The following is a 27,185-nucleotide window of genomic DNA, read 5'->3' on the forward strand; positions in this document are numbered from 1 at the left end:
GTGTGTGTGTGTGTGTGTGTGTGTGTGTGTGTGTGTGTGTGTGTGTGTGTGTATGCATATATGTATGCTTGTGTACAAGCTGGCACATGCATGTTTGGGGTACCTATGTGGGAGGGTTATATGAGCATATGCATGCTCAAGCATTCGAAGACCAAAAGACAACCTCAGGGTGTCATTCTTTGGGAGACTTGTTTAAAGAACCTCCCACTGGCTAAGAACTCACCAAATAGACTAGTCTGTTCAGCAAATGAGCTCCAGGGACCCACTTCTTCCTTCCCAGCACTGAGGTCACAAGCATACACCACGAAGCCTAGTTTTCATTGTTATTTGTTCCTGGTTTTTAGTGTGAGTTTTAGAGATCAAACTCCGGTCGTCAGGTTTGCAAGGAAAGCAGTTTATGTACTGGCTAAGTCCACTCCCCCCAGCTCCTCTTTTACTGTGTGGCCCCAGGGAAGTTGTTTAGCCTTGCTAGCCACATTTCCCCCTTAAAATGAATTGCAACCGTATGGTAAAGCACAAACAGTTACCGCGAGGGTGATACGAGGTTCTAGACATGAAGCCTATAGTTAGTGTCTAATCTACAGAGGGTGCTCAGATTTTTTCAGGCTGCTATTGTTATCATAACAGTAGGTTCTCATTTTATCCAGCCATACTGTCAGAGAGCAAATCAATATCAAAGCAAGACTCAGGGTGGGGAGTGCAGCTGGTGGGAGAATGTTTTACTAGCACATATGAGATCTAGGCTTCAATCCCCAGCACTGAAGAAAAAAGCAAAACAACAATAACACACCCTGCACCAGATGGAAGAAGACACATTCTTGGCTATAGGATTCAAGAGCATCAGCATTAGGCTTTAGTTTAATGCCACAAATCAGGTTATGCACTGCTACAAAATTTGCAGTCTTGTGCTCATCTCTCTCAGTGGCCTCATGTGTAGAGTGGGCAGCTCTACCACAGCACTGCCGGTTCCCTCTGGTTGGGAGGTTACTCTAAGTCAGCTATCAGATACAGCCCAGTCCGTCTATGCAGCCTTGTAGAACAACATGTGCCACGGGCAGGCGCCGCGCTCAGGTGTCACACTCTCCGCCAGGGAGCTTGTCATAGCTGCTTGACTGTGTGAGTGATAACGGCCCCTAGACCCTCACAGATAGGCCTCACGCAGAAGGCCCAGGTGGCTAGAATTCGAGGGGGCCCATATAGAGCGTGAGCAGCAGAACAAGTGGGAATCACCCCTGTGCACCCTGGCAGCCACCTTGCAAGTGTAGCAGATGCTGCTCCGCAGACTGGACAGGTTAGGTTAATTTAGCACCGTGATGGAGACTAGGCGCTCTCTACTCCTGCCTCATTCTAGCCTATCTTTGGCAAGCCTTGTCTCCAACGCTCTCCAGTGAGGAGCCATCCGTCTTGGTGTCACCTGCAGAGGTGTGAAGCCTCTTACTTATGCAATTTCTTGACATTTTATGGGTTCCATTAGTACCTGAGTACTTATCACTGTCCTGCAAATGCAATTCTAAATGACGATGAGAAACACCCCAGCCAGGGCCCCGGCATGTAGCCATGATGGGAGAGTACTTGTGGTAAACCTTAAACCTTCACAGAGTACAGAGGGCACATCAATTTGTGTGGTAATCAATAACTATAACAGTCAATCATTTCATCTGCCTTCCTATAGGTACTTTATTTTTGTTGCATAATAATCCCTTTAAGTCATCTTTTAAAAAATGCCAAGAATTTTTTTTTGTTTAATATTCTACTTCTCCCTGCTGAAATTTGGGAAGAATCCAGCTTTCTGGATTCTGCTATCTAACAATGATGTCCTTATATATTGTTAGCTATAACCTAGCTAAAGTAAGTCTATACTTGTATCATAACAGATATCTATAGCCAGCCAACAGCACTATTCATTTTCCTTTTTTTCAGATAGTGTTTCATGTAGCCCAGGCTGGCCTTGAACTCACTATGTACCCGAGTTTCTCAATTACTTTTTCATGTTGTTGTGACAAACCGCTCTGACAAAAGCAACCTGGAAGGTAAAGGGCTTATTTTGTCTGACAGTTCTAAAGTGACCTAGTCCTTCAGGGCAGGGGGGTATGGGAGGAGGAGGCAGAAAGCTGGCAGCTCCTGTTTCCATGCTCAAGAGGGAGAGGATGGATATGGGTGGGCCTCGGCTACACAATTTAAAGGCACACCTCATGACCCAATTCCTCCAGGGAGATGCCACCTCTTATGTGTTCCACAACCTTCGGAAACAGTGCCATGGACCGGGGACCAATTGTTCAAATATGCAAGCCTATTGGGGCGGGGGGTGGACTTTTACATTCAAACCACAATGTGAAGGATGACTTTGAACCTCTGATCATCCTGCCTCTAGTTGCAGAGGCTTGAAGGCATACACCACCACGCTCAGTTTATATGGTGTTGGAGATGGAACCCAGGGCATTGTGCACTAACATTCCACCAGCTGACTTGCGCCCTTTCCCCCTCTATGGCTCCATCTTCCGGGATAACCTGCTATCAATGCCTCTGCCAGTGTAGACACCGAGCGTCCATCCCCATATAAACTTCCAGAAACATCATATTAGCTTCCACTTGAACTTTAATGCTTTCCAGTGTCTCTATCCCCGCCTTTCATGTGTTGTGAGGGGATTTATCTGGTGGCAGCAGTTAATTAGGACAGCTTCTTCTCTGAATTACACACTCTCCTGAAAGCAACTGTGCCTGCATCTTGCCAGTTGACCTATAGTTAAATGGCTTTCCATGCTCTACATGGTTCTGGGAATGTTTTTAGCTTCTTTCTCCCAGGTGCCACAGTTTAGATGTGATTCCTTCTTGCCCATTTGTCCCTATCCACTCAGTCTAGCAAAACCATACAGCTCAACTCAATGCCTAGGCCAGGGAAAGCAGAAGCCTTCTTGCTCAGGCACGACCCGTGTGCATATTCTCTTTAGAGAATGGATTTAGGTGACAGGAATATAGAAGAAGGGGAGCCTTGAGAAGGAACTGCTGGCTCTGCTTTGGAGTTGACCTTGAGTGACAAGAGACACATTGTATAAGACACTTTAGGGAGGTGAGGAAATTCAGCTCATGGCATGTAAAGCTGGCAGTGATGGGAGCGGTTAAGCAACGTGATGCATTAAGAAATGCTTTTCATGTGCACACAGACCATATGGGGATCCCGTTCAATTGCAGGTTCATATAGTGGTTCCATAACAGCACCTCTGATGTGTGCAACAACATTTTAAGAACTGGGAATTCTGTTTGTCTTATATAATTGAAGGCTCTCTTCCTTGAAGACTCCGTCATACTGTATATGTATGATGCCATAACTTTCTTAATATGTTGGAAACTGAAGAGAATGAAGGCTCTCTTTCTTCAGAATTCTATCACAAGGCACCAAGTGACTATCTCCCCCACTGTTCTCCAATTTCAGGGCTATGGCTGGAAATCTACACCTCTCCTAATAAAGTTCTTCTGAAAGGTAATTCTGTCTCAGCTTCATTTCTATGGACCCACCTTCATCTCTAACACTGGTGAGTAGGAGAAGAAGTGGAACATAGGTGTGCACTGGTTAGGGAATTATCCACAAAGAGAGGTAGAGCCAATCTTCCATTTGGGAAACACCAAGCTCGCCCTACTGTGGCAGCTGATGGCTTAATTTGAAAGGCGAGCAGAACAGAATTCTGCTGACAGGCTGTAAAGTCAGCTTTCCTCTGATGTTTGCTATTATCAGGCAGCCATTATGTGCTCTGGTTAACAGCTCTTCTGTGGTCAAGCACTTGACTTCTGGAGCCATTTATGAGGCTTGAATCTTGGCTCTCCATATCCTTGCTCTTTGAACTTGGGGGAAAAGTTACTTAACCGCACTGTACCACGGTTCCCTTTTTCATCAGTGGCGGTCACTGAGACACCAGCTACATCAGGTAATTTTGAAGGCTGAGCAATCCCCAAGGATATGGTGGATTTGAGAAGTACTAGGTCTTGCTACACACACACACACACACACACACACACACACACACACACACACCACACAACCTTATTTTACATCTCTTGGGGTCCCACCAGTATCTGATACTTTGCACATAAGTTTTAAGACAATAACCCAAGCTGGGTACATGGTGTCCCTGCGGACTGCATCCCTGGGAACCGTGAGCCCAAATGCACCATCTTACCCTTTAGTTGCCTTTGTCAGTTATTCTGTCACAGCAACAGGGCAAAGAAGATTCTAAGTCCAGATCTCAGCCAAGAATGTTACAGTGTCCAAGCAACCAGAGACCCACAGAACAACATGCACCCTTCTGAGCACAGCTGTCAATGGAGACATATGATGATAATTATTACTTACCATCTTTGTGAAAAGAGTATTTTGGTTTCGTTTCCAACATTATCGCATGTATATCCATTTAATTGGTAAAATTAATAGCTTGCCCTGTTTGTTATAAATGTATCCTTTGTATTTCTGTTCTACATTACAAACTTGAATGGTTCATGTTCTCTGATATTTTTACTATGAGAAAAAGGCAAAACAAAAGCTAAAGTTTGAGTTTCATGACATAAAGAAACACAGAGACTGAAACAAAGAGTTTCTTTAACAAAATCTACAAATTTGCTAGATTTGTAATCTTAAGGTCATAGTATAGATCAGGGGCTGAGAGATCTGTGCAGATGTAGAAAATGACAGTCTTTTACTGAAATGTCATTTCTATTTAACTTGAGAATATTTATATTAGCTATGGAATATATTATCTGCAACCAACAAAACTATATGGCAAAAATAGAAATCTAGTTATCCATGACTGCTCTTGCCATTTTAAAGCCTAACATTTTTCCGTATACATTTATATGGCCTTTATGTTTTTTTAAGTGACTTTTTAAAAGATCATACATAATATATCATAAAAGTGGAAGAGATAATATGGGACATGGACTTTAATCAAAAGCCCCTTGCCCATTACTCAGAGACTCTGATATGTAATCAATACCCAAAAGGCTATCTTGGGCACAAAGCCAAGATTTACAACACTTTTGCAGAGAGTGACACTTCTTGCTTACTCTATCAGCAGGGGAACATGTTATTGAATTTCAGAGAACACATAAAAGGAAGGTGTTGCTCTCTGCCTGAGGATGCTTCAGAGGTGTATCTTGTGGTTTGCTTGTGACATGAGAGTTGACGGAAGGAAGAAAACAACCTAAACATTCCATGGACACAGCTCCACTGGACAAGAGACTCCCATGCGGCTCAACATCTATTTGTGACAGTGTCACAGTCTGGCTTCCTCCTGCCTCTGAGAGCAAATCTGCAGACAGGAGAGTGTGACACATGAGCAAAGCTTCTCAGGTGAAACCAAGCAGAGGTGTTGGGTCACATTACTTTAATTCTTTGTTTCAAAATCTGATTTTGGACCAATAGTTCTCCAAAGAATTAGATATGTTCCACTAGAAGAAAAACAGGTCAGAACCCATGCAAGTCTGTTCTTGCTCATCAGAGTTCTCAGGGTGTGTTTGTATTTGCAAGTTGCATTTCATAGACAACAGTCACAATTTTAAAGCCCAACAGTCTGCCTGGAAAAAATTCTCAGAAGAAGAATAAAAAGATAAAGTAGGTTGGGGAGATGGCTCTGTTAGCAAAGTTCAGATGTACAAATGTGTGAAGCTGTGTTTGATCTCTAGGTCTCATATAAAGAGTCTTCCCCAGGGAAGAAAACTCCAGTTGATTACCTAATACCAAATGGTCACCTCTAAAAAACATACATTAAGTATATAGACTGAGCAGATTGTACTGAAATATTTAGGAATATATATATATAAAACAATTAATTAAAATGTGTCTATTATTTGAAAGTGAACAAGGATGGATAATGCGCAGGTTTGAAGGGAGGAAAAGAAATGGGAAGATGATGTAATTATATTATAATCTCAAAAAACAAAATAAGCATTTAAAAGACTGACTTGGTGGTATATGCTTATAATCACAGGGCTGAAGAGATGGAGACAGGAGGGACAGTAAGCCTCATTGGTAAGTCAGACTGGCCTACTTGGTTATTTCCAGGCCACTCAGAGACTCTGTCTCAAAAACAAAACAAAACAAAAAACAAAAAACAAAACAAACAAACAAACAAACAAAAAAAACAAAGAACAAAAAAACTCTACTGTAGTGGTTTCCCTCAAAGTTGGCCTCTGACTTTCACATGTACTCAGACATACACCATAGAGAAGTAGTTAGAATATTGATACATAATAAAGAAACCATCTATACCCTAATATTTGCTGGCTAGTGTAAAAATTACCTTTTGATATTCTGATTAAAAACATAAAAATAGTCACAAGGTTAATTTTATTATGTTCAGGCATGGTTAAAAAGCTAAGCGAATAATTATAAAAGTGACCTTATATCTAACAGTACTGATCTTAGGAAATCTTCCTTTGGACACATTTTAACTGAAAGTTATTAGCGTCATCTGCTTGGAACAATTAATGTGAATAGAAAATAATTGCATCAGGGACCTGGGGACTCAGAAGGTTCTGTGCATTAATACTTACATGCTATTCAATTATACAGCGATTTTTTTTTTAACTTCAGTTTTGTTTGGGAGACCTGTAACAGTGGAGATGTTTCACTATATTAATCTTTATACTAATTGCTAAGGCTTTCCAGTGGACAATAAAATTTGATTTGTTTAATTGCAAATACAATAAAACCTATGATTTATGTGTCATGTTTCTGCCAGGCTGGTGGTATTTTAAAAATGATATCTGTATCCTGGTTTGTCTTGGTCACAACTCTTATGATTTCAGGCAGCAAAAACAAATCTATCAAGTGGCTAAATAATATGGAAAAAAATCCTTTCTATCAGAGAGTGGACTTGTTGCAAAATGAGGCTGATCCAAGGGCTGGGAGACATAGCACATGGAATGAAATTCTTGCAGCAAAAGTATGAAGGCCTGAGATTGGCTCCTCAGAACCCACTCAGAGCTGAACATGGTAGCACATACATTTATAATTCTATAATCCTATAGTGAAATGGGAGATGGAGAAAGGATAACCTTTTGTGAGCAGCTAGCCTGGCATACACATACAATAGGAGACCATGTCTCAAGCAAGTTGGAAGGTGAGGACTGACACCTGAATTCATCCTCTAACTTTCATATGTAAGCTCTAGAATGCCTATTTCCTCCCAACACACAAATCACAACACCTCACACACATGGGGAGGAGGAAGGAAATGAGAGATAGAGAGGAGAGAGGAGAAAGGAAAGAGAGAAAGGCAGAGAGGGAGACAGTGAGAGAGAGACAGAGATTGAAAAAAATGTTTAAGATTCTCTGCTACTGGGGAATACTAGGACCATTTGAGACTGCAGTATTGGCCTTGCAGGCCATTTTGTCCCAGAAAATTGGCCATATTGTCATAAGAAATGTAAGTTCCACTAAAAGACTATCATCAATCTAGTTCAATTATCAGGGTAAACTTCCATCAGAATCCTGTACATTTGGTTAGCTAGGTACTAAATAAATCTTTGCAGCTACCTCTTGAACAATGTATACTTTAGGAGATTATACTTTATCCTAATACAATGGTAATGGTTACTTCCCCCCTCCGTACTAGGTAGACCAGTTGTCCTTATGAACAGAGGTTCAAACGTGTATTTATTTGTTTGTTTCACATATCTCCCTCTCTATCTGTCTGTCCATACAGGCACTTTCAAAACTTGCTGTTAGTTGCTATAAAAATTCAAAGTTATAAAGACTACTAACACTTCAAGTGGTAACTAGCACAATGATACAGCTTCTTCATAATTTTTATAATACCTTTCTCAGGTTTTTTTCTGGGATCTAGGATTCCTGTGGGTAATGATAGAACTTTCCCTATTGTTAACTAATCAGAACCTGTCATAGATATTATATTCAATAAGTACCCAATTAGTGCTCATTATAGTCAGAAAGAAAAAGATGTTCTTAGATTTTTCCCATCCACATATAGGTTTAAAAGACTGAGAGAGTGCCAAACGAATTATATTTTTAAGACCTAAGGATACATTTATCAATATGCAAACAGTAGCAGCAGTTATGGGAAATGACATTAAACAAAAGAAATGATGATTTTTTTTGGAGTGGTAGATCACGTGATTTGAGGGAAGAGTCCTCTGTAGATTAGATATCTAACTTCTCATTCAGTTCATGATTGCGTTTCACTCTCTTTCTTCTCAGAGATATGATGTCATCATTTCACATACTGTATGAATATGTGTGTGTCAAAACCTACGCTCTTCAATGATGCATTGTGCCAGTGGTTTTTATCTAACTGACAATTTATTCCCTTGTTATAGGAACTTGTCTTAGTTTCTTTGCTGTTGCTTTGATAGCATACCCTGGGAGAAAGAACTTTTTGATACATAGTTCCTGTTGATAGCCCAGTGTGGTGGGTAAGTGAAGACAGCAAGTGTGTGTGTGTGTGTGTGTGTGTGTGTGTCTGCACATGTGTGTGTGCGCGTGTGTGTGTGTGTGTGTGTGTGTGTGAGAGAGAGAGAGAGAGAGTCTGCAGGAGGAAATGTGTCACAATGCATGCATGGAGATCTGAGGACAATGTCTAATACTCATCTTCTCCTTCCACTTGGCTGGGGACCAAGCTTCTTGTTCTCCATGGCCTACACCAGATCTTTCAGAGATTCTACTGCCTCTGTCTCTCAGCTTCCTGTAGGAATGTTAATATTACAGATGTGTCCAACTGCACATGGGTTCTGAGGATTCAAACTCAGGTCCTCATGCTTGCATGGCAAGTGCTTTATCTACCGAACCACTTTCCCAAGCCTTATGAGAAATTGAACTAAAACCATTGTCAAAGATAGTAAGCCAGAATGCCATAAACCTAATTAAAGTTTACCTAATTAGATGAAAATTCTCTGTCACAATTATCTATAGCTCATGTTCACTGTTAGAGTCCCTGTGATACAATCTCTTATGTGAACCACTTTACCTTTCAAATCTCTAACTGAAAATCCAGAAGAGTTCTAGATACAATTTGTTTTAGATTTAAAAGGTAACAATGTCCCTTGAATGCACACACTCACTCGCTCACAAGGAGGGACAGGGACAGATACAGACAGAGAGGCAGACATGCACACACATTCAGACAGAAGGAGAGAGAGAGACAGACAGGCAGACAGACAGACAAACAAATAGACACAAGCGGGCAAAGATGTGTGCACACACATACTCTTGCTACCTTGACTTCCCCACTACAACAAACTATATCCTGGAACTGTACACCAGGAAAATAAGTTGTTTTTTTTTTTTAATATTGATCTTGCACTGCACCCTATCTTACCTGATCTTAATAACCAAGATCCCACTTGGACTCAGAAACAGAGATTCCCAGCCTCAATATCTCCAGAGCAGAGCTAAGGATCTTTGGCTCAAGTTCCTTCTTTGATCAGGACAGTCCCACCCTCCCTTCTTGCCAAATTGCTCCCCATTAAGTCGGAAGCAACCCTCTCCCTTCTGAGTTGATCCCTTCACCCACAATTCCATGGCAAACCTTTTTACTCTTGCTACTCATTATTTAGTACTGTACTGCAAGCAACCCCATCCGAAAGGTTATCCATCCTCGAGGCAGATGGATTCCCCATCTGTATCAATCACACTGCCCTCATATTCGGCCCTGTCATCTGTTGTACACCATTCCTGGACCTGAACAAGTCTTCTAAGACTTCCTACCCTAGGCTCCATTCTCCCACAGAAGACCAGCTCCGTGAGAATGAAGGTCTAGGCCTACATTTCTGTTTTGTCCCTGAGGAAGAAATTGGCTAGTTGTTACAGAATCTAAACCCTCTTCTTTCTGGGCACACAGGTGGACTTCAGTTCTGATGTTCATTTGTCAGTAGAGCTGGAAAAGTGACATGTGGAGTTTTAGCTCATGAGTTTGAGATAGATGTGTGCCTTCCTTCTCTGGTTCAGGATTATCTCCTACATGGTTCTCTTACTACGTATTTTTTCCTCTTCAACTGGCTTGATAAAACCAACCCAAAATCAACACCCATCAATGGAAATAGAATCAACCAAGTGTAGGCAACTTGTATTTCTCAGTCAACAGCTGGAAGAAAGCTACTCTGGGACAAAAATATCTCCATTAGACTTCACATGAGAGGAACAATGCCTACTCTGTTTGAGCCATGACTCATTTGGGGTTCATTTGTTATCACAGATAACATTTACCGGGCTGATATTTCTCTCATCTAAGATAAACACTTGCAGTATACAGGGAAGGTATTCAATAAAATGTTAATATATATATGGTTTTCTATCTGTTGCTGTGATAAAAACCTTCTGGCCAAAAACAACTAAGACGGATTTACTTGGCTTATGCTGCCAGGTCTCAGTCTTGCCTGCTAACTGGATTACTCAGAGGCTTCCCTATCTTTCTCACATAGCAAGGACCACCTGCCCAGGAAATAGTGCTACTCATTGTGTATTGGGTTCTCCTTTATCCATCAAAACAATCTCTCATAGAATGTCCACACACCAACTTGAGAAAGACAATTACTCAGTGAAGACAATTTTTATCAAGTGATTCTAGGCTATTTCAAGTTGGCAGTTAATGCTAACAAGGATGATATATAGGCATGTGTGTATATTAAATGTACATGCACAGATTTATATATTCATATAAGACTACACCAGCAGGTGAGTTCTTATACTACAAATTTCAGCTTTATTGCAGCGAGATCAACAACAGTCATTGTGTGCAGGAGTTGGTGTGGAGAAGTTCTTGAAGAGCTAAGCTGTATCATAATTCATAGTCAAGACACACCACTCACACCAGCATAAAATAGCAAGTCCAGGCTCAAATACCCAGCAATGTAAGGGCAGATGGTTTCCAAGTTGTACATCAGATCAATATTTTCTGTGTGTGTGTGTGTATGTGTGTGTGTGTGTGTGTGTGTGTGTTCTGTAGTGCTCAGGTAGTAGTTCTATGATCGGCACAGGTCTGAATCTCTAAGACAAGGCTTAGGAATGCTCTCCTCAACAGACTGTGCCAAGGACTGGTTGTCCTTTATCTGGTGGGATCAAGGTGAGTGCTCCCTTGAGAGCAGCAGGGCCCGATTCTGCAGCTGTGTAGTTAATGAGGGCTGTGGAGAGTGGAAGTCAGAGCAGCAGAGCCAGGCTGCAGGGCCAGAGTTTTCCATTATGCCTCTCCCATTTTTTACCATGCTACAGTTTCCCCAATACACACTGAAGGCTTATTACATTTAATAGAAATCTGCCTCCACGTTTGGGCTCAGTATCCAATGATGTCATAGCTTTAGGGTAGTAACTGCAAAGGCCAGGAAGACACCATGACTTTATTTAGTGGTAGAAGGAGAGGTCAAAGCCGAGCTCTTTCTCTGAGAAGTCTGGGGAACACGGGGAACTGTGCTAGGCAAACCACAGAACGAAAGTGATAAACAGCTTTTAGTTTTGTTGTACTTCCTCAGGTTTGGAAAGGAGGACATTTTCTCTGCTAGGATTTCAAAAGTTAGTAGCTTAGCTTTAGAGTAAAGCAAAGACAATAAAACAAAAGGATGAGGCAGCATGACTTCCACTTCCTCATTCATATTCCTTAAGATAACTAATATAACACTGTAATCCTGTACGAAATTTCCTTCCTTGATTAAAGAGGAGCATCCGGGGCCACAGAGATGGCTCAGCAGACACTAGCATGATGACCCATGTGGAAAGCCAGTCACAGCAGGATTGCACATCTTTAATCACAGGGCTGACCGGTGGACATGGAGACGAGGATCCCTTGGGCTTGCTAGCCAGTTAGTCTAGTTGAAATGTTGAGTACCAAGATCGGTGAGCCAACCGCTGTTTAAAGACTAAGGTGGACTGTACACACAGAAGCACATGCCATGCTTTCCCCTGACACCACCCCACACAATACATACCATACACACGCCATACAACACAATACCACACATACATACCCACACCCCCACACACAACACACATACCACACCCGCCACAACACAGCACACTACAATACACATGTACATACACATACACACCACACACATGCATACAAAACACAACACGACACACACACAAACATACAAATTAAAAACAGTAAGAATAAAATTAAAATAGGTGGGGAACAGTACAGAGGGATGTCTTTGGGATGTCAAGTCCTGTGTATTGTATCCTGCACGCAGATGTGGACAAGTGCGTCCACACATACACATGCACACATGTATGTATCACACGCAAAGGCAAATATCTGCACGCATGAACAGCATAGACTACAACAGAATAACATGTATTTAGGTTCAGCAGCTGAGGGTGGATGTAAATGCTCGCAAAGGTTTATTTTCATTATTTTAATTATGTATGTGTGTTCACGTACGTGCAGGTTCCTGCGGAGGCTGAGACACCTTGATCTCCCTGGATCTGGTGTTACCGGTGGCTGTAAGCTGCCACGTGTGTGTGGTGGGAACTAAATCAGGCTCTGCAAGAGGAGTCCGGGCTCTGAGCTACTGCCCCATCTCTCCGGCCCTATGACTAATGTTTTTAATGTGTTATTACCCCACACCCTGATTTATTTAACTTGGTGAAAATTATAATTATCCCAAGTGCAGCCCTAGTGCTGTTTTATAATTATCTAAAGTTCAGCCCTAGTTGCTCTCTCCCCCTTTTGCTGGAGAAAAGCTCTCAGCTGAAAGAGTCTTCTCTTGCCACAGTTGTTTGACTTTCTGTCTTAATTCCAAAGTGAGATGGTGTGCTCTTGCCACATGAGCTAGTGCTATGTTTACCTCACCCAGTGCCTGAACAACACTCTCAAGGAGCTTGTGACAGTTCATCTTTGTTGTCAACTTAATGGACTTGATAGTCACCATGGAAACAAACTTCTGGGTATTTTCATGAGGGTGTTTCAAAAAAAGAAAAAAGGGTTTAACTCGGAAAACCACCATCAGTACGAGCAGCACCGTCCCATGGGCTGAGGACCAGGATAGAGAATAAAAGGAAAGTTTCCTGAGCACCGACCTTCAGCCCTCTGTACTCCCTGATGGGCATAATGTGACCAGCTGTCTCCTACTCCATTGCTCTGCCCTGTTAACCATGAAAGAAAGCGTACTCTCAAACTGTGAGCCAAAACAGACAGATAGACAGACAGATAGAGATAGATAGATAGATAGATAGATAGATAGATAGATAGATAGATAGATAGATAGATAGATATAGACAGATAGAGAGATAGACAGACAGACAGAGAGATAAACCCTTCTTTCCTTGAGTTGTTTTTGCCAGGTGTTTTGTCACAGCAATGGGAAAACTGCCTAAAAATGGAAACATACTGGAAGTAGACAGGAAATGTAGAGGACTGAAGCAATTTCTTGGATCTGTCCACTAACCACTATTTCCATGGCTCTGAACCTGATCCACGAGCAGGAATACAGTTCAGCTGCTCCCTGCCACCCTGTCTTCTCAGGCAGCTGTTCCTCACCTGCTCCTGCCTCTGTCTTTCTGGTCTTCTGCTTGCCATGGGCTTCTGTTCCTCACCTGCCCCCTGCTCTGTGTGACCTTTGGACTTGCTACTGCTTAGCTTCATTTACATCTTGTGATCTGGACCCTACGTTTAAAATTATAGTCATTTACTCTGTCTGTGTGCCTTGCGGATGGGCACACATGTGTCACAGACCATATGTAGAAGTCAGGATGATTGGTCAGGAGTTGGTCTACTTCTTCAACCACCTGATTTTGAAAGGTCAGACTTGGTGGCAAGTACCATTATCCACTGCACAATGTCAGTGGTCTCTTGTGACTGTTGATTTTGGCCACAGTTTTGTTGTAAATGGGCTTGCATTTACTTCGGAGAGCTGATCCCATTCACGGCTCTAACCAAGCTGCCGGGGCCCCACTTCTATTGCTCTGCCTGGGTTCCCTGTGCACAGTGATTTCTACCCTCTAATCCCACACAACAAGGGAAAAGCTGGAGAGGGGTCATAGGATATCTTTGAGTATCTTTTGATACTCACTTGGCCAACATCCAAGTGTCCCGTCATCTTGCATGATGTAGAAAATACCTGTGTGGTATATTTAAGGGAAGTGTTCCCAACATGGTTGTAAATGAGATACAGCTAGATGGAGACACTTTGTTCCTTCTGTAGGGTAATAGAGCAATTTTCATAGTTATGTGTAAGAATTGTTCAAAGTAAGCTCAATAAAATTACCCCAAATAGCTTAGTCTGAAGAGTATAATTTTTGTATAGAAGCTTTACTTATCAGACAACCTTCCTCCACCACACACACACACACACACACACACACACACACACCAAACAAAACCTCTAATACTTTTGACTTGCATACTACACTTATATTTTTGCCCTTCTCAGAAATACAATTTTTACCAGCTATTCTAAATTCTATAAAGAGTGATTGCAGCAGATTCTTGGGTTTTCATTTCATGGGTTTTGGTCTAATACATTAAGAATTTATTATAAAACTAAATATTACATAACTTTATATTATATAACAGAGTATTATATGGTCATTTCTTAGATTCACAAAAATTTGAGCCCAGGACACAAAAATCTTTTTTGGTAAAAGCTAATGTTTAATTAATTATGCTTTCCTTTCCATTTTGGGATATAAGATAAAAAAAATACACTATCCGACCTTGACATCTTGCTGATAGATGCAGAGAGACTGTCTTTCAAATGTTCTTTTGAAAGACATTTCACAGATATACCCAGCATGGTGCGATCTCACTTGAGTTTAATTTTTATCATAATTTCTAAGGTCTATCACAATTCTTGCTTCAATGGTTCTTTTCCCTAACAACATCCCTTCCTCACCGCATACGTGATCTTAGGCGAGTATTCCGTCTCACTTTGGATGGTGCATTGGCATGTGGCATTATTTTACCCTCCTATTTATTTATTTATTTATTTACTTCTTTGGGATTCCAATGCTTTTGAACACAATTATTCCACAGCTACATTCTAAACCTTCTTCAATGTTCCCCACTAATATGAAAACCTGATTATCTACAAAGTTTCTCTGAGGTCTCCAAGCATAGTTGGGATGCATGAGAATGGTCTTAGTGTGTCAGGGAACATTTCTAAAGAGTACAGAATGCTGACGATGAACTACAGGAGACGTGAAGGTCATTAGTTCAGTTTGTGAGATCAATGAAGTGTCCAACTGCACAGGGAAGGAGAAAATTCTAAAGCACTGTAAAGGCATAACAAGCAAAACAGATTACGGCAGAGGGGCTAGGCTGCAGCTCGGTGGGCTGCTTAGCATTACTTAGCACGCGTGAAGCCCTGTGTAGAAGCTTAGCATGAACTTTATAAACTGTGCATGGTCATGCATGCCTGTCTTCCCACCACCAGAGGCAGGAGAATGAGAAGTTCCAAGCAGAGTGTTGGAGGCCACTCCGGGTTACAGCAGACCCCATCTCACAAAGAAATGACGGTAGAATAGGAGTTGTCTGGTGGAAGTGGCAGAGACTGTGGGGTGAGGTGTGTGCAGTGCGTGAACAGCACAGGCCAATGTATGGCAGGAAGTACTCAGAAGAGCAACTTTGTGCTGGAGGGACTCTGCTCTCACAGGCAAGCCTCCAGATCTTTATGTCAAGGTCTCTTGAGAAAATGAAAACCCACCAGGAATGTTTCAGACACAGTATAACCTCAGAGTATTAGCGTCTAAGCAACCTGATGGAAGGCCCAGCCTCCTGTGGCCGGTATTTCAGGCCTGTGGGCAGGTGGGCCAGTTCCTGAAGGTGGCTCAGCCTTGCCCTGCGTCCTCCCTGAGTGCCCCCTTTGTCTTTGAAGCGTATCAGAGGGAGGAAGTGACTCAGCACAGCCTGAACTTATTCTGGGATCTAAGAGATACAGAAATGCCTCAAATTTCCATTTTTATCGCTAATTGCTTTAACAGGTTCCTTAATAAGTGCCTCCCAATCGCCCCTGCTGTTCTGTAAAATTATCTACACTGCTTTTTTGCATTTTTAATCACGTTTTAGTTTTGAAAAGTCTTCATTTTCCAGAAGCTTTCTGCTTTTTATATTTCAGGGACTGAATTTCCCTTCAGATTTCAATAAGCTACACAGATTAGAAGAAGGAAAAAGGACAAATGTTTTTCTTTTTTTTTCCCCCAGACCTAATGGAAACCATACTGATAGTCCCTGGAGTGTAATGTACCATTTGTTAGAAAGAAATAAGTTACCTCCTGCTCTGGGGCAGGAAAGAGACACTGTGTGGAGTCTTTCGCCTGAGTTTATCTTATAAAGGACCATGTTACTATGTGGAAGAAATTGTTACCTTAGTTTTTAGGAAAGAGGAAGCTAAGGGGTTGTTCAAAATCATAGGACTGTGTCTATCCCAGGAAGAGTGAAACTGGGCCTTTCTCTGGGGTCCAAACACTTCCCCTAACACCCAGCTTTGCCTCTCCTGTGGCAGGAGGGTATTAATAACCCCACTGGTATCTTTTACAAAACAAGTCTCATAAAAGTTGCTTATTTCAGCCTAAAATGCTAAGCTTATGTTTCAGGTCCATTCTCATTGGATGAATTATGTTGTCATGGTGATTTCTGTTTTTCTTTTATTTTTTTTTTGCCTAGATGATTTAAACTGTTATTTTCACCCATACCTTGTGGGTGAAGAAACTATTCTAAGAGTTAAAATGTCTTGCTGAATGGAGGTCTCATGACTAGTAGTTGAAGCCCAGGAAGCCTGATTACAGAGTTCATGCTTGTAATTCTACTCAATTAAATTTACTTAATGATGGTTTGCCATCATTTACTAAATGGGGGACAATTTACTAAAATAACAATATAAATTAATTAGACAATGAAATGGACTGCATAGAATTTAAGAAATATCTTCAGATCCATATATCTTTGCTGTCTAGACTCAAGCACAGTTCATTCGTTTAATTAAAAAAATGCTTTATTGCTATTTTACTACCATTATTGTTATATTATGATTGTTTGACAAGGTTTTTCCTGGCATTTATTAATTATATCTAGAATGATTTCATTGCTATTTGCATACATGCATATAATGTACTTGACCATATTCATCCCATTATCGTACTCTCTTGTCCCTTCTCACACCTGCTCACCCCTTCCTATTCCCAAAGCGTCCTAGAGTGTCCCTGTCTTTGGTGTGGCTCACATTTTGTACCCCTAGATGGTTTCACCCAGGCTTCACTCCCCATGCACATGGATAACATGGTCCCTGGCACCTGGGCTCATGGAAGGACACCCTGACTAGCTCCTCACAGGGCAGTGGGTGACAGGAAGCCTCAGCATGGGCTTCTTGAGAGCTCTTCTCTCAGCAGTCATAGTTAAGCATTAGCTTAGCTGAGACTTAACAAGAACAAGGGAAAGCCAGCCAAGATCCTGACAGTGATGAGAGAGGTGCTTTCTCAGGCCCCACCTCTTACTGGAGGAAGATCCTCGCCCACCAAATGCTAACAGCGGGGAAGGAGATCGTTCTGCTTCGAGGGCATGGCCACCAAATGTTTCCATGCTTTACCCAGGCACTCATGGAGAGCACTATTTGGAGTGAGTTATAAAGAAAGAGGTAGGAGGTTGGTAGGGAGACATGCTAGGAGAGATATGAGAGGAAGCTTGAGTGGGGATATGAGGCATGGAAATAATCATACTTCCTTGTACATGTGTATAAAATTAAAAAAGAAACAAATTAAAGAACTGAAATGCTTATCAAACAAGGTAGCTATTTCAGTGGCTACAAGGCAGCATCATACCTCAAGTGGTTTATAACTAAAATAAAGTTAATTCTGTAGGCCACACAATTTAATCACACCAAGATTAAAGTGTTGGGTTGAGCTGCCTCCTGGTCCACATGGGCACTTTCCTGTTGTAATCCTCTGAGACAGAGGAGGAGGCCACTGCTTACGGCCTCATTTAACAGGCATCCAGCCAGCCATGAGGGTCTAACCACCCCTCGTAATTGCCTCCCAAATGTCCCAATTATACATTCATTAGCTTTTTTTTTTTTTTTTTTATTGAGACAGGATCTTACATATTGGTTTACCTTAGTGTGTATCTGAGGATGACTTTGAACTTCTGATCTTCCTGTCTCCAAGCCCCGAGTCCTATCCTAGTACAGGAGGCATGTGTGTGCCACCACATCCAGTTACGCAGTCCAGGTGATTGAAAGCGAGGCTTTGTGCATGCTAGACACTCTACCAACTGAGCTACACACCCAGGCCTCAAGTGAAAATATCAACAAGAATTGGGGGCATAGGCATAGCTAGACCTTTCCGAGGCTGGAAGACAAAAGGAAGGGCTGACTAGGCAAGTCCATGTCCACATTCAAAGGTGAGTGGCATCCTGACATTCTCTGCAAAGAACCACAGCAAGGCCACGGAGGTGAGTTTGGGGATGTGAATGTGGGGAAGTACTGCGGAGGACAAAGCCCTGTGTTAGGTCACACACTGAACAAGTACAGTGAAAGAGCTGGGACATGACTCAATTACTCTCCTAAATACTCATTATCAATATCAACTGCTCCCCTGATAATGAACCTGGCTATGGCTTTGTATTAGCCTTACCTCTACATATCAAATAAAAGTTCTGTAACAGTGGTTCTCAACTTTCCTAATGCTGTAACCCTTTATTACAGTTCTTCGTGTCGAGGTGACCCCCCCCCAACCATAAAATTATCTCATTGCTACTTCATGACAGTATTTTTGCTATGGTTATCAATCATAATGTAAATATCTGGGCTGAGACCCACAGGTTGCGAGCCACTGGTCTAGAAGACGAGACTTCACAGGGATTGTGCTAGGCATTTGTCTAACATTTACTCCCTCTTGCTATGTTTGTTCCTTAAAAGAGGGGCAAAGGGTACAACCCTCGGTCTTCAGTTGTGCTTGAGCTACATGAAGACGTACACTCTAAAGTCAGGTGAGAATGGAAAAGGGTCTTATGTATCAACCATGTGCTGAGAATCTGGACACCAAAAGTACAGAGGCTGATTGAGGGTGTTAAGTCTAGCTCAAGAGAAGAAGGCAGTGTGCTCTGCTGCCTCTTCCACACCTGAAAGAACAAGCTTCAAATGCTTTCAACAGAGATGTGAGACAGGTTTGAGGAGATAGACAGGCCTCCTCCGGTTTAAACACCGCACAATGTGTCCATGTATAAAAATATCACATGAGTACATGTACAGAAATCAGTAAGATTTTGTTGGCTAAAAATGAAATGCCATCAAAAAGAGAAGACAGAAAAGGGCAGATAAGAGAAAGAGGAGGAAGAGGGGGAGAAAGAGAAGGAAAGAATGAAGAGGAGGGGGAGACAGTCCCTTTTTAACAGGTGGGATTAACTGCTGAGTTCCCATCATCTCCCAGTGTCTGCACAGGTGTGTGCCACACACAGCCGTACTGGCTAAATGCTCAGTGAAGCCCATTCTCTCGCTTCTCTTAGTGATGCACAGTAAGTTGGTCATGATCAGGTTTTCAAACCCGACTTCCATTTTTCTTGTAGATGCTGTTAGTGACAGTTGGCACCACAGCTTTCCTGCAGCTTTGTCCCCAAGGTAATTTTTAAAATCCACTGTTCCTTTACCCGCACGGTAAGAAATGCTTTACAATATTATAAACAAGCAGTTGAAAATTGTTATTTATGTGGCGTCCTAATAGCAATTTGAAATATAGGGCATGGAATTACTTGCATACAATACTGTTCAGTATTAGCAGTGGGAAGGGTAATATGTAAAACAGGCATTAAAGGATTAGCTGTGAAATATGTTTCAGGAGGCTAAATCATTTCTTGGCAAAAGGCAGCTTCTAAGCACTGTGTAGGACTCAAGTCGAATGGATTGATTTTTATTATTCGCAAAATAGATTCTATATTTAAATTTCAAATTTGTAATTTTTTAGGCTTATTAGGAGAAACTGAGACAGAAAAGGACGCCAGGCTTTCTGTTCAGATTGCCCTGGGTTTCCCAGCTAACCCTCTTTCCAGTAATTCCACCATGACATCAGTGGAACAAATGCATGTTGGTGATGTTGAAGAACATGATGCTACAGAAGCCTGCCTGAGAGAAAAGGAGTTGTAGATGATTCCACGGGGAAGGACTTGCTGGACAAGCATCAGGGCACTAGTTCATATCTCTAGCACCCAAGTTTGCACAGCAGCACAAACCTGTAACCCTAGAAGGCGGGAGTGAATGAGAAAGAAGACAAAGTGGAGGAGGGAGAGGAGGAGGAAGAGTAGAGAGCAGAAGGGAAGGAAGGTGAAGACAAGGAGAAGGAGAAGGAGGAATCCTGTAGCCCAATGGGCAGCCAATTTAATCAAATTGATGAGTTCCAGGGTCCGTGAGAACTCTGTCTCAAAAACATTAAAGAGGACAGTCAGTGAGGAAAACCCTGGACACTGACCTCTGGCCTCTACATAGACCTGCGTCAGTACATACACTCCCTACACATGAGCACACATAACCCACCAACACGGTCTTACACACAAATTTCCATCCACACAAATTCAGCAAACACACTGATCTTCCAAGACATAAACCGGCTCCACGGCTTTCCTTTAGTGTCTACAAGTACATTGCACTTAATTCCCATCACGCTGGCCTGGAGGAGTTAGTAAACACTGTGTTTGTGAACCAGCCATGGGGGAAGGTCAAAAGGGAAATTCCTAATCCCCTATGGTGGAAATCCTGAAGTATTAAGTAGATATTCGATGCATAAATATAAATAACATAATCTCTGAATTTTCTTCGAGACAGTTGCTGGCTACCATAATCCTAAAATTATTCCATACTCACAAATCCCCAAAGATTTATTAATTTTCATAAACTGCTTTGATGAAAACTTTCCTCAAAGATGCACAGTAATCTTTCTCTGAGCTCTTCTTTCATTCTGTATCATGGGCAGCATTTCCAGCCTCAGAGTCTGCTGAAAGTGAGTTCTTATTTTTCAAAGGAATTGGTTATGGATCTATAAATAACTATTACAAAGAAATGAGCCCAGAGAGAAAATAAACTGCTCTCAGACTTATTTTAACAACTATGAGAAATTAAAATTCCCAAGAAGTAATTAAGGTGATAAAATTGAGGCTCCGCTTTGAACCCTTGCTGACAATCAGCTGGGTTAAAGACAACGGCGTTTTGTCTCAGTCTGCGTGGTAAAGCTTATCAATATTTGTCCTTGATTGCTCCATGCTAATGATTCCAGAAGCCTAAGATGTCTCATATATATATATATATATATAGTAATTTTAAGCTATTTGATGTGAGAAAGCAAATTTCTTTCCATAAGTTTATTTTGGGTTTTAGTTTGTCAAGAAATAGTTCCATCTATCCCAGACTACACTCAGTCTCAACATGCAACTGATTAAGAGTTGAACTCTTGATTCTCCTGCTTCTTCTATATTGCCAGTTCTAGGACTGCAAGCATGCCATCATGCCTGCTTTCTGTGTGCTGGGGCTCAAACGCGGGACCCTGTGTGCTACAGCAGCTTTATACCAACTGAGCCGTAGACATGGCTCCATAAACCTGTTTCTGCGATCCAAAGCTAGAGGAGTTAGGCAGCACTGTGGGCAGCTTTCATGTTGGCATTGCAGATCTAGATTCGCGTTCTCATGCTTGCAGGCCAAGCACATTACCAGCTGAGTCACCCCCAAACCCAATGTCTGCAGAAGCAGAGCAGCCTGCTTCATTTTAAAATCCTGTTTACCTTCAATTAGTTTCAGAGTTAGATGAATGTCCTCTACTGCACATATAAAAGAAGACCCCAAACAGTTTCCTAATAGAAAAACACCTAATAAACATCCAATAAAAGACTCATTCTTTTAGTGGAAAACTTTAGAAAGGGTGAGGTCACTGGCAGGGTGTCCAGTTGAGCTGAAACACATGTGACCGCAAGGGAAGAAGAAAAAGGCAGTATGTAAGATATTTTTGTGTGAATGAGTGTGTGCACATTCATTAGTATGCGTATGTGCAAATGCATGCCACAGAATGCATGTGGAAGTCAGAGGCCAACTTTGGGTGTTGGCCCATGCCTTTCACGTTGTTTGAGGCAGGCTCTGTTTGGTCACCATGGCATTCTCCAGACTTGCCTGCGAGTTTCCAAGGATTCTTCTGTCCCCACCTCCCTGACATGCATGCTCTGTGCCTTGCTTTACACAGGTTCTGGGGATTCATACGCTGGTCTTCATGGAATCGTTGTATGTGTGTTACCAATGGAGCCATTTCTTCAGTCCCTAAAGCAGTACTTCTAAGTCACAGCTGCTTTACTATCAAAATGTCAGGAATGGCCTGCTCTAAGCCCCTACCTATTTTAATATATTTCCTTTCCTGTCTCCAGAGGGGGCTGTCCATACATGTCCTGCATAACACTGCTTCTCAGACCGCAATGATGGGAGAAGCCATTAACAGCAAACACTGACTGAATGCCAAGATGTGCCCCATGGAAATGGCCATCGCCAGTGTGCACATTCACTTTTCTCTCTGCGTCCATAAAGCATGCATGTATGAGTGTCCGTGCATATGTGTTTATGTGTGTGTGAAAGTACATTTGTGTGCTCAAGTGCACATGGATGTATGTTTTAGTGCACCCAGAGGCCAGAGGACAAACTCAAGTATTTAAGACACTATCCATTTTGATTTTTGAAACAGTATCTCTCATTGACCTGGAGCTTGCTGAGGAGACTAGGAGTATTTGGCCAACAAATACTAAGAGTCTTCTTCTTCTTAGTATTGTTTCTGCCTCTCCAGCTCTGGGATTACAAATGCATTTCACCTGGATTTATTTATTTATTTTAAATAGGTGGTGCTAAACTTAGGGCTTCATGCTTGCAAGCACTTTATCAACCGAGTCATCTCCCAGCCTTGTTCCTTAGCAGCTCCACGTGCGTTGATGCCCCCATCCCCCATTTTCCTGATCCTGAAGTGTGGAGACACTTTTCTGACTACCTGTGATCCTAAACATGACAGCGTTAGGACAAGCTGTTAGTCAAGGCATAAAATGATAAATGAAAGAATGGAGAGATGGTTTGGATGGCTAAAAGCATTTGATTCACAGTGATGAGAACTGAATTCAGATCCCACAATCCACATACTGAGCTGGTCATCCTGTACATGGCTGTAATTTTAGTTCCTAGGCAGGAGGGTTTCTGGGACCTGCTGTCTTCCAGCCTAGATGAAAAAAAAATGCAAGCCCGAGGTTTAAAGAGAGACCCTGACTCAAACGAATAGGTGAAAACTGAAGAAAAAAAGGCACCCAATTTCCTCTTCTGGCTTCTTTGCATGCACACAGGTGCATATAACCTCACACATATGCTCATACACTCCTTAGCACATATGCACAGATAAATAGATACATGAATGAATGAATAAATACATAAATCTTAAAAAGAAAAAATGATAAATGAAAACTCAAGCATGCTACTCTATAATCTTTCCTGACCTGTCTCTGAGAAGTGGTATTTTCCCTTGTCGCAGCACTGTGCAAACATGGCAACTCACACACAAATATCTAGGGACATTAGCTTCTTTCTGTCCCTCTCCTTGAACCACAGTGTCTATCCATAATTATTGCGTATTATAAAATTATAGTTATTCTGTTTTCAAACAATACTGGTAGTACACATCTTAACATATGAAAATAGTTTGATAACTTCTTTTCCAGTCATTTTCTCCAGGACCATGATGGACTGTGTCCTGTAGCACTGGGCTGCCCTGGAGCCTGCCATCAGTCAGTGGGAGCGATTGTGAGAGTTTTACATTCCATTTCACATTTACTTCTTGACTCTGTTGCCAGACTCTGGAATCCTGTGAAGGATTTAGGTAGCTCTTGATATGATCTCATTATTGACATTTATGCTGATCGATGATGGCTCTTACAGAATTGGAATCTGCAGATCAATTCCCTTATTAGATTCTCACTCTCTGCTGCCATAATCATTTTATCACATGGGCTGCTGCTATCAAACACTGCTTTATCACCATGTAATGGGACAAGTGAAATCAGCTCCTTTAGTCTGTTACAAGAAATAAGAAGTTTTCCTGGCTTTAAATCTCACTCTCTCAAGTCTTAAGAGATTCTCAGATAATTACATTTATATAGAGGTTAATTTGAACTTATTCTCCTTTAAAATGATGTTCCCTGGGAGAAACAATGTTGAATCCTAAGAGAAATGGTCACATGCCTCTGTGAAACCATTTTTCCTTTCCTTTCAGAGAATTTTAGGTATCAGATTGAAAAAAGGAGATGCCAAATTGTGTAGCATTTGGGGGAGCCTGGACCTACCACATGGCCCAACAATACCATAACTAGCTATTTACCTAAAAGACTCCCAAGTCAGAATGTCAGAAATACTTGCACATCCCTGTTTATTGCTTCACTGTGTACAAAAGCTAAAAACCAGCCTGTGTGACAACAACAGAGGAATGGATAAGAAAAACACACATCATGCGCACACACACACAAACCTGCACATATTTGCACAGATACACACGTTTGCACAGACATTACACTCATACACACATATACACATACTAGAACAGTTTCCAACCACAAAGAAGAATGAACATATGTCTTGTCCTGGAAAATGAATGAGGCTGGAGGAAAAACATCACGTTAAGTGAACTAAGTCAGTCTCAGAGAGACCAGTATCACAGAGTCTCGGTTTTACACTGATAAACCATGAAGGACATGAACATGGAAGAATGTGGTCCAGAGGAATAAAGGGGACTAACGGAGGAGCAGGATTGAGAGAGCGAGGGCACAGGGGGTTGTGGGTATGCTCAAAGCATGGCATATTCTTTCATGGAAATGACATTATGTACTTTTGCTTAATCAAATCTGAGACAGGCATGTACTGGGCTGGATAGGTGACTCCATCGGTAAAGGGTGTGTTGCACAAGCCTGACAACCTGAGTTCAGATCCCAGAACCCACACAAGAGCCAGCCACAGTACACATGACTGCACCCCCAGTGTACCTACAGGGAGAAGGGGGCTGAATATAAGAGAATCCCCAGAGTGTTTCCCAGTGTGCATAATGGTGAACAAGATGTCCACAGGCAAACACATGCACACACATGCACACACAGCACACACAAGGCTTAAAATAATAAGAAGAGGGGTTGTCCACATGCTGATCCTTACCAGAAGTGTACACTTCCCAGGGCCCGCTACTGCAAGCTAGCTCAGCACAGAGGAAGATAAGCCAGCCTCCACGGCTGCTCTTGTCTATCACTGTGATAAAACCCCGTGACCAAGACCACTCACAGAAGAAAGGTTTCATTTAGGGTCCATGATGGGGGAGAAGGAGTAGCAGGTGAGGGGGCTGGAGCAGCCACTAAGAGCCCTCATCTCACAAACAGGAAGTATAAAGAGCACACTCCAAATGGCAAGAGTCTTTTGAAACCTCAAGGCCCATCACCAGTGACATACTTAGGCCACACCTCCTAATCTTCCCAGTCAACAAGTGGGAACCAAATACTCAAGTGCTTGAGGCTTACAGGGCTGTAGGGGAGGGCATGTTATTCAAACTATCACACCCAACAACTGATGGATGATAAGAGAGCCAAGGAAAAGTAATGGTGTCTTCATGTCATCTGTGCCTTTGCCTGGGAACACAAGTAAAAATCTACAATCTATGAAGATGAAGACATGGCCAGGGCAACATCAACTATGCAGCTTATCCAATCAAAAGCTTTTCTAAAGGTTATATAAACCAGTGTATTGTTGACATGGTACAAATATTGATCCTGTGCCTCCACAGATTTATGATTTCTAAGAAAAAATAATATGGATTATCAGTAGTTCCTTATTTTTAATGTGTATGTATGTATGCATGCATGTATATGTGTGTACCAACATATGAAGGAGCACAGACAAACACACACACATATATGTATATATATATATGCATATATGTATGTATGTTAAAGTCACATGAGTACGCATGCATGTGGAGACCAGAGGTGATGTCAGACATCTTCTCAATAGCTCTCCACCTTAAACACTGAGGCAGGGTCTCTCACTTGAATTCAGCATTGCCCTGTTCCAGTGACCCCCAGTCCACACTTCCTGGGAGGGGCGTTCAGGCAGGCCACCATATGCACCCAGAGTTTATGGGTTCTGGGGATATGAACTCAAGCTAGTGCCCAAGCTAGATGGCTACTGTTGGTTGCCAACTTGAATTATGTCTGCAATTGACTAAAATCCATGAGGTGCAGGGCACACTGCGAGGAATTTTTGCTTAATTTGAAGTAGAAAGCTCTGCTTCTAATCCAGATTTTTGAAATAGGAAGATATGCCTTTAATCCAGATTTTCTGAGCTGGGAAAAGACACTATTAATCTGGGTCACACTGTCTACAGGAAGCCTATATATGGACATAGAAGAAGAAAGCTTTTGCTTTTGCCTGCTTGCCCTTGCCTTGCTGGCCAGTCCAGCCCCTCACTGGCATTAGAGCCTACTCCTTTGGAGCCTATTCCTTTGGGATTTCAGTGTATACAGAAGACCAGCTGAGACATTCAGCCTCATGGATCAAGCATCAAGAATCCTTCCATTTTCTGTTCACAGCCTGCCATTGTTTGAATTGCTGGACTGAGGCCTGTAAGCCATTCCAATAAATCCCCCTTGTATATAAATACAGTGATTCATTATGGAAGTTCTGCTACTCTAGAGAACCCTGACCAGTACCACGCATGTGCAGCAGGTACTTTTCCTGCAGAGTCATCTCCTGAGCCCCTCTGAGACATATGAGATCTGTGGCTCAAGCCTAGACTCCAGTGCATCTGTGAACTGGAAAGCATCTTCAGTTTTAGTAAAACTGAAGAAAAATGAAGCATATCCTTCAGTAATGTGCATACACATCAAACTATAGTTGTGTAGACCTGTGACTTTGTCTCCAGCAGGAAACCTCGACACATTACCATACTACCTTTGAAAACATGTCTCAATGCTATATATATACATAATTATCAGAAACTATGTTGCCTGGTATCTTGGTACATGCCTATAATCCTAGCACTTGGGGAGGAATTAAAAGTTCAAAGCCAGGCTAGAATGCATAGTGAGACCATGCCTCAAAACAAACTAAAAGAGTGTCAGACATTCATCTTCCAGCTTAGGCCAGAACTACAGATAGCTTAGCCAAAGGCACTTGCCATCCAGCCTGACAATGTGATTTGAATTCCCAGGCCTCACAAGGTGGTAGGA

The 27,185-nt window shown here is 42.0% G+C and overlaps 1 protein-coding gene across 4 annotated transcripts in view; it reads right to left on the reverse strand.

The window, feature by feature from the left end:
• The window catches only part of Nckap5 (NCK associated protein 5), a 698,576-nt gene that overhangs the window by 84,867 nt on the left and 586,524 nt on the right, over positions 1-27,185 (reverse strand). The gene's annotated exons all lie outside the window — the stretch shown is intronic.

Source organism: Psammomys obesus, unplaced genomic scaffold (assembly GCF_907164565.1).
Source record: "Psammomys obesus unplaced genomic scaffold, mPsaObe1.curated_primary_1811, whole genome shotgun sequence".
NCBI classification, from domain to species: domain Eukaryota; kingdom Metazoa; phylum Chordata; class Mammalia; order Rodentia; family Muridae; genus Psammomys; species Psammomys obesus.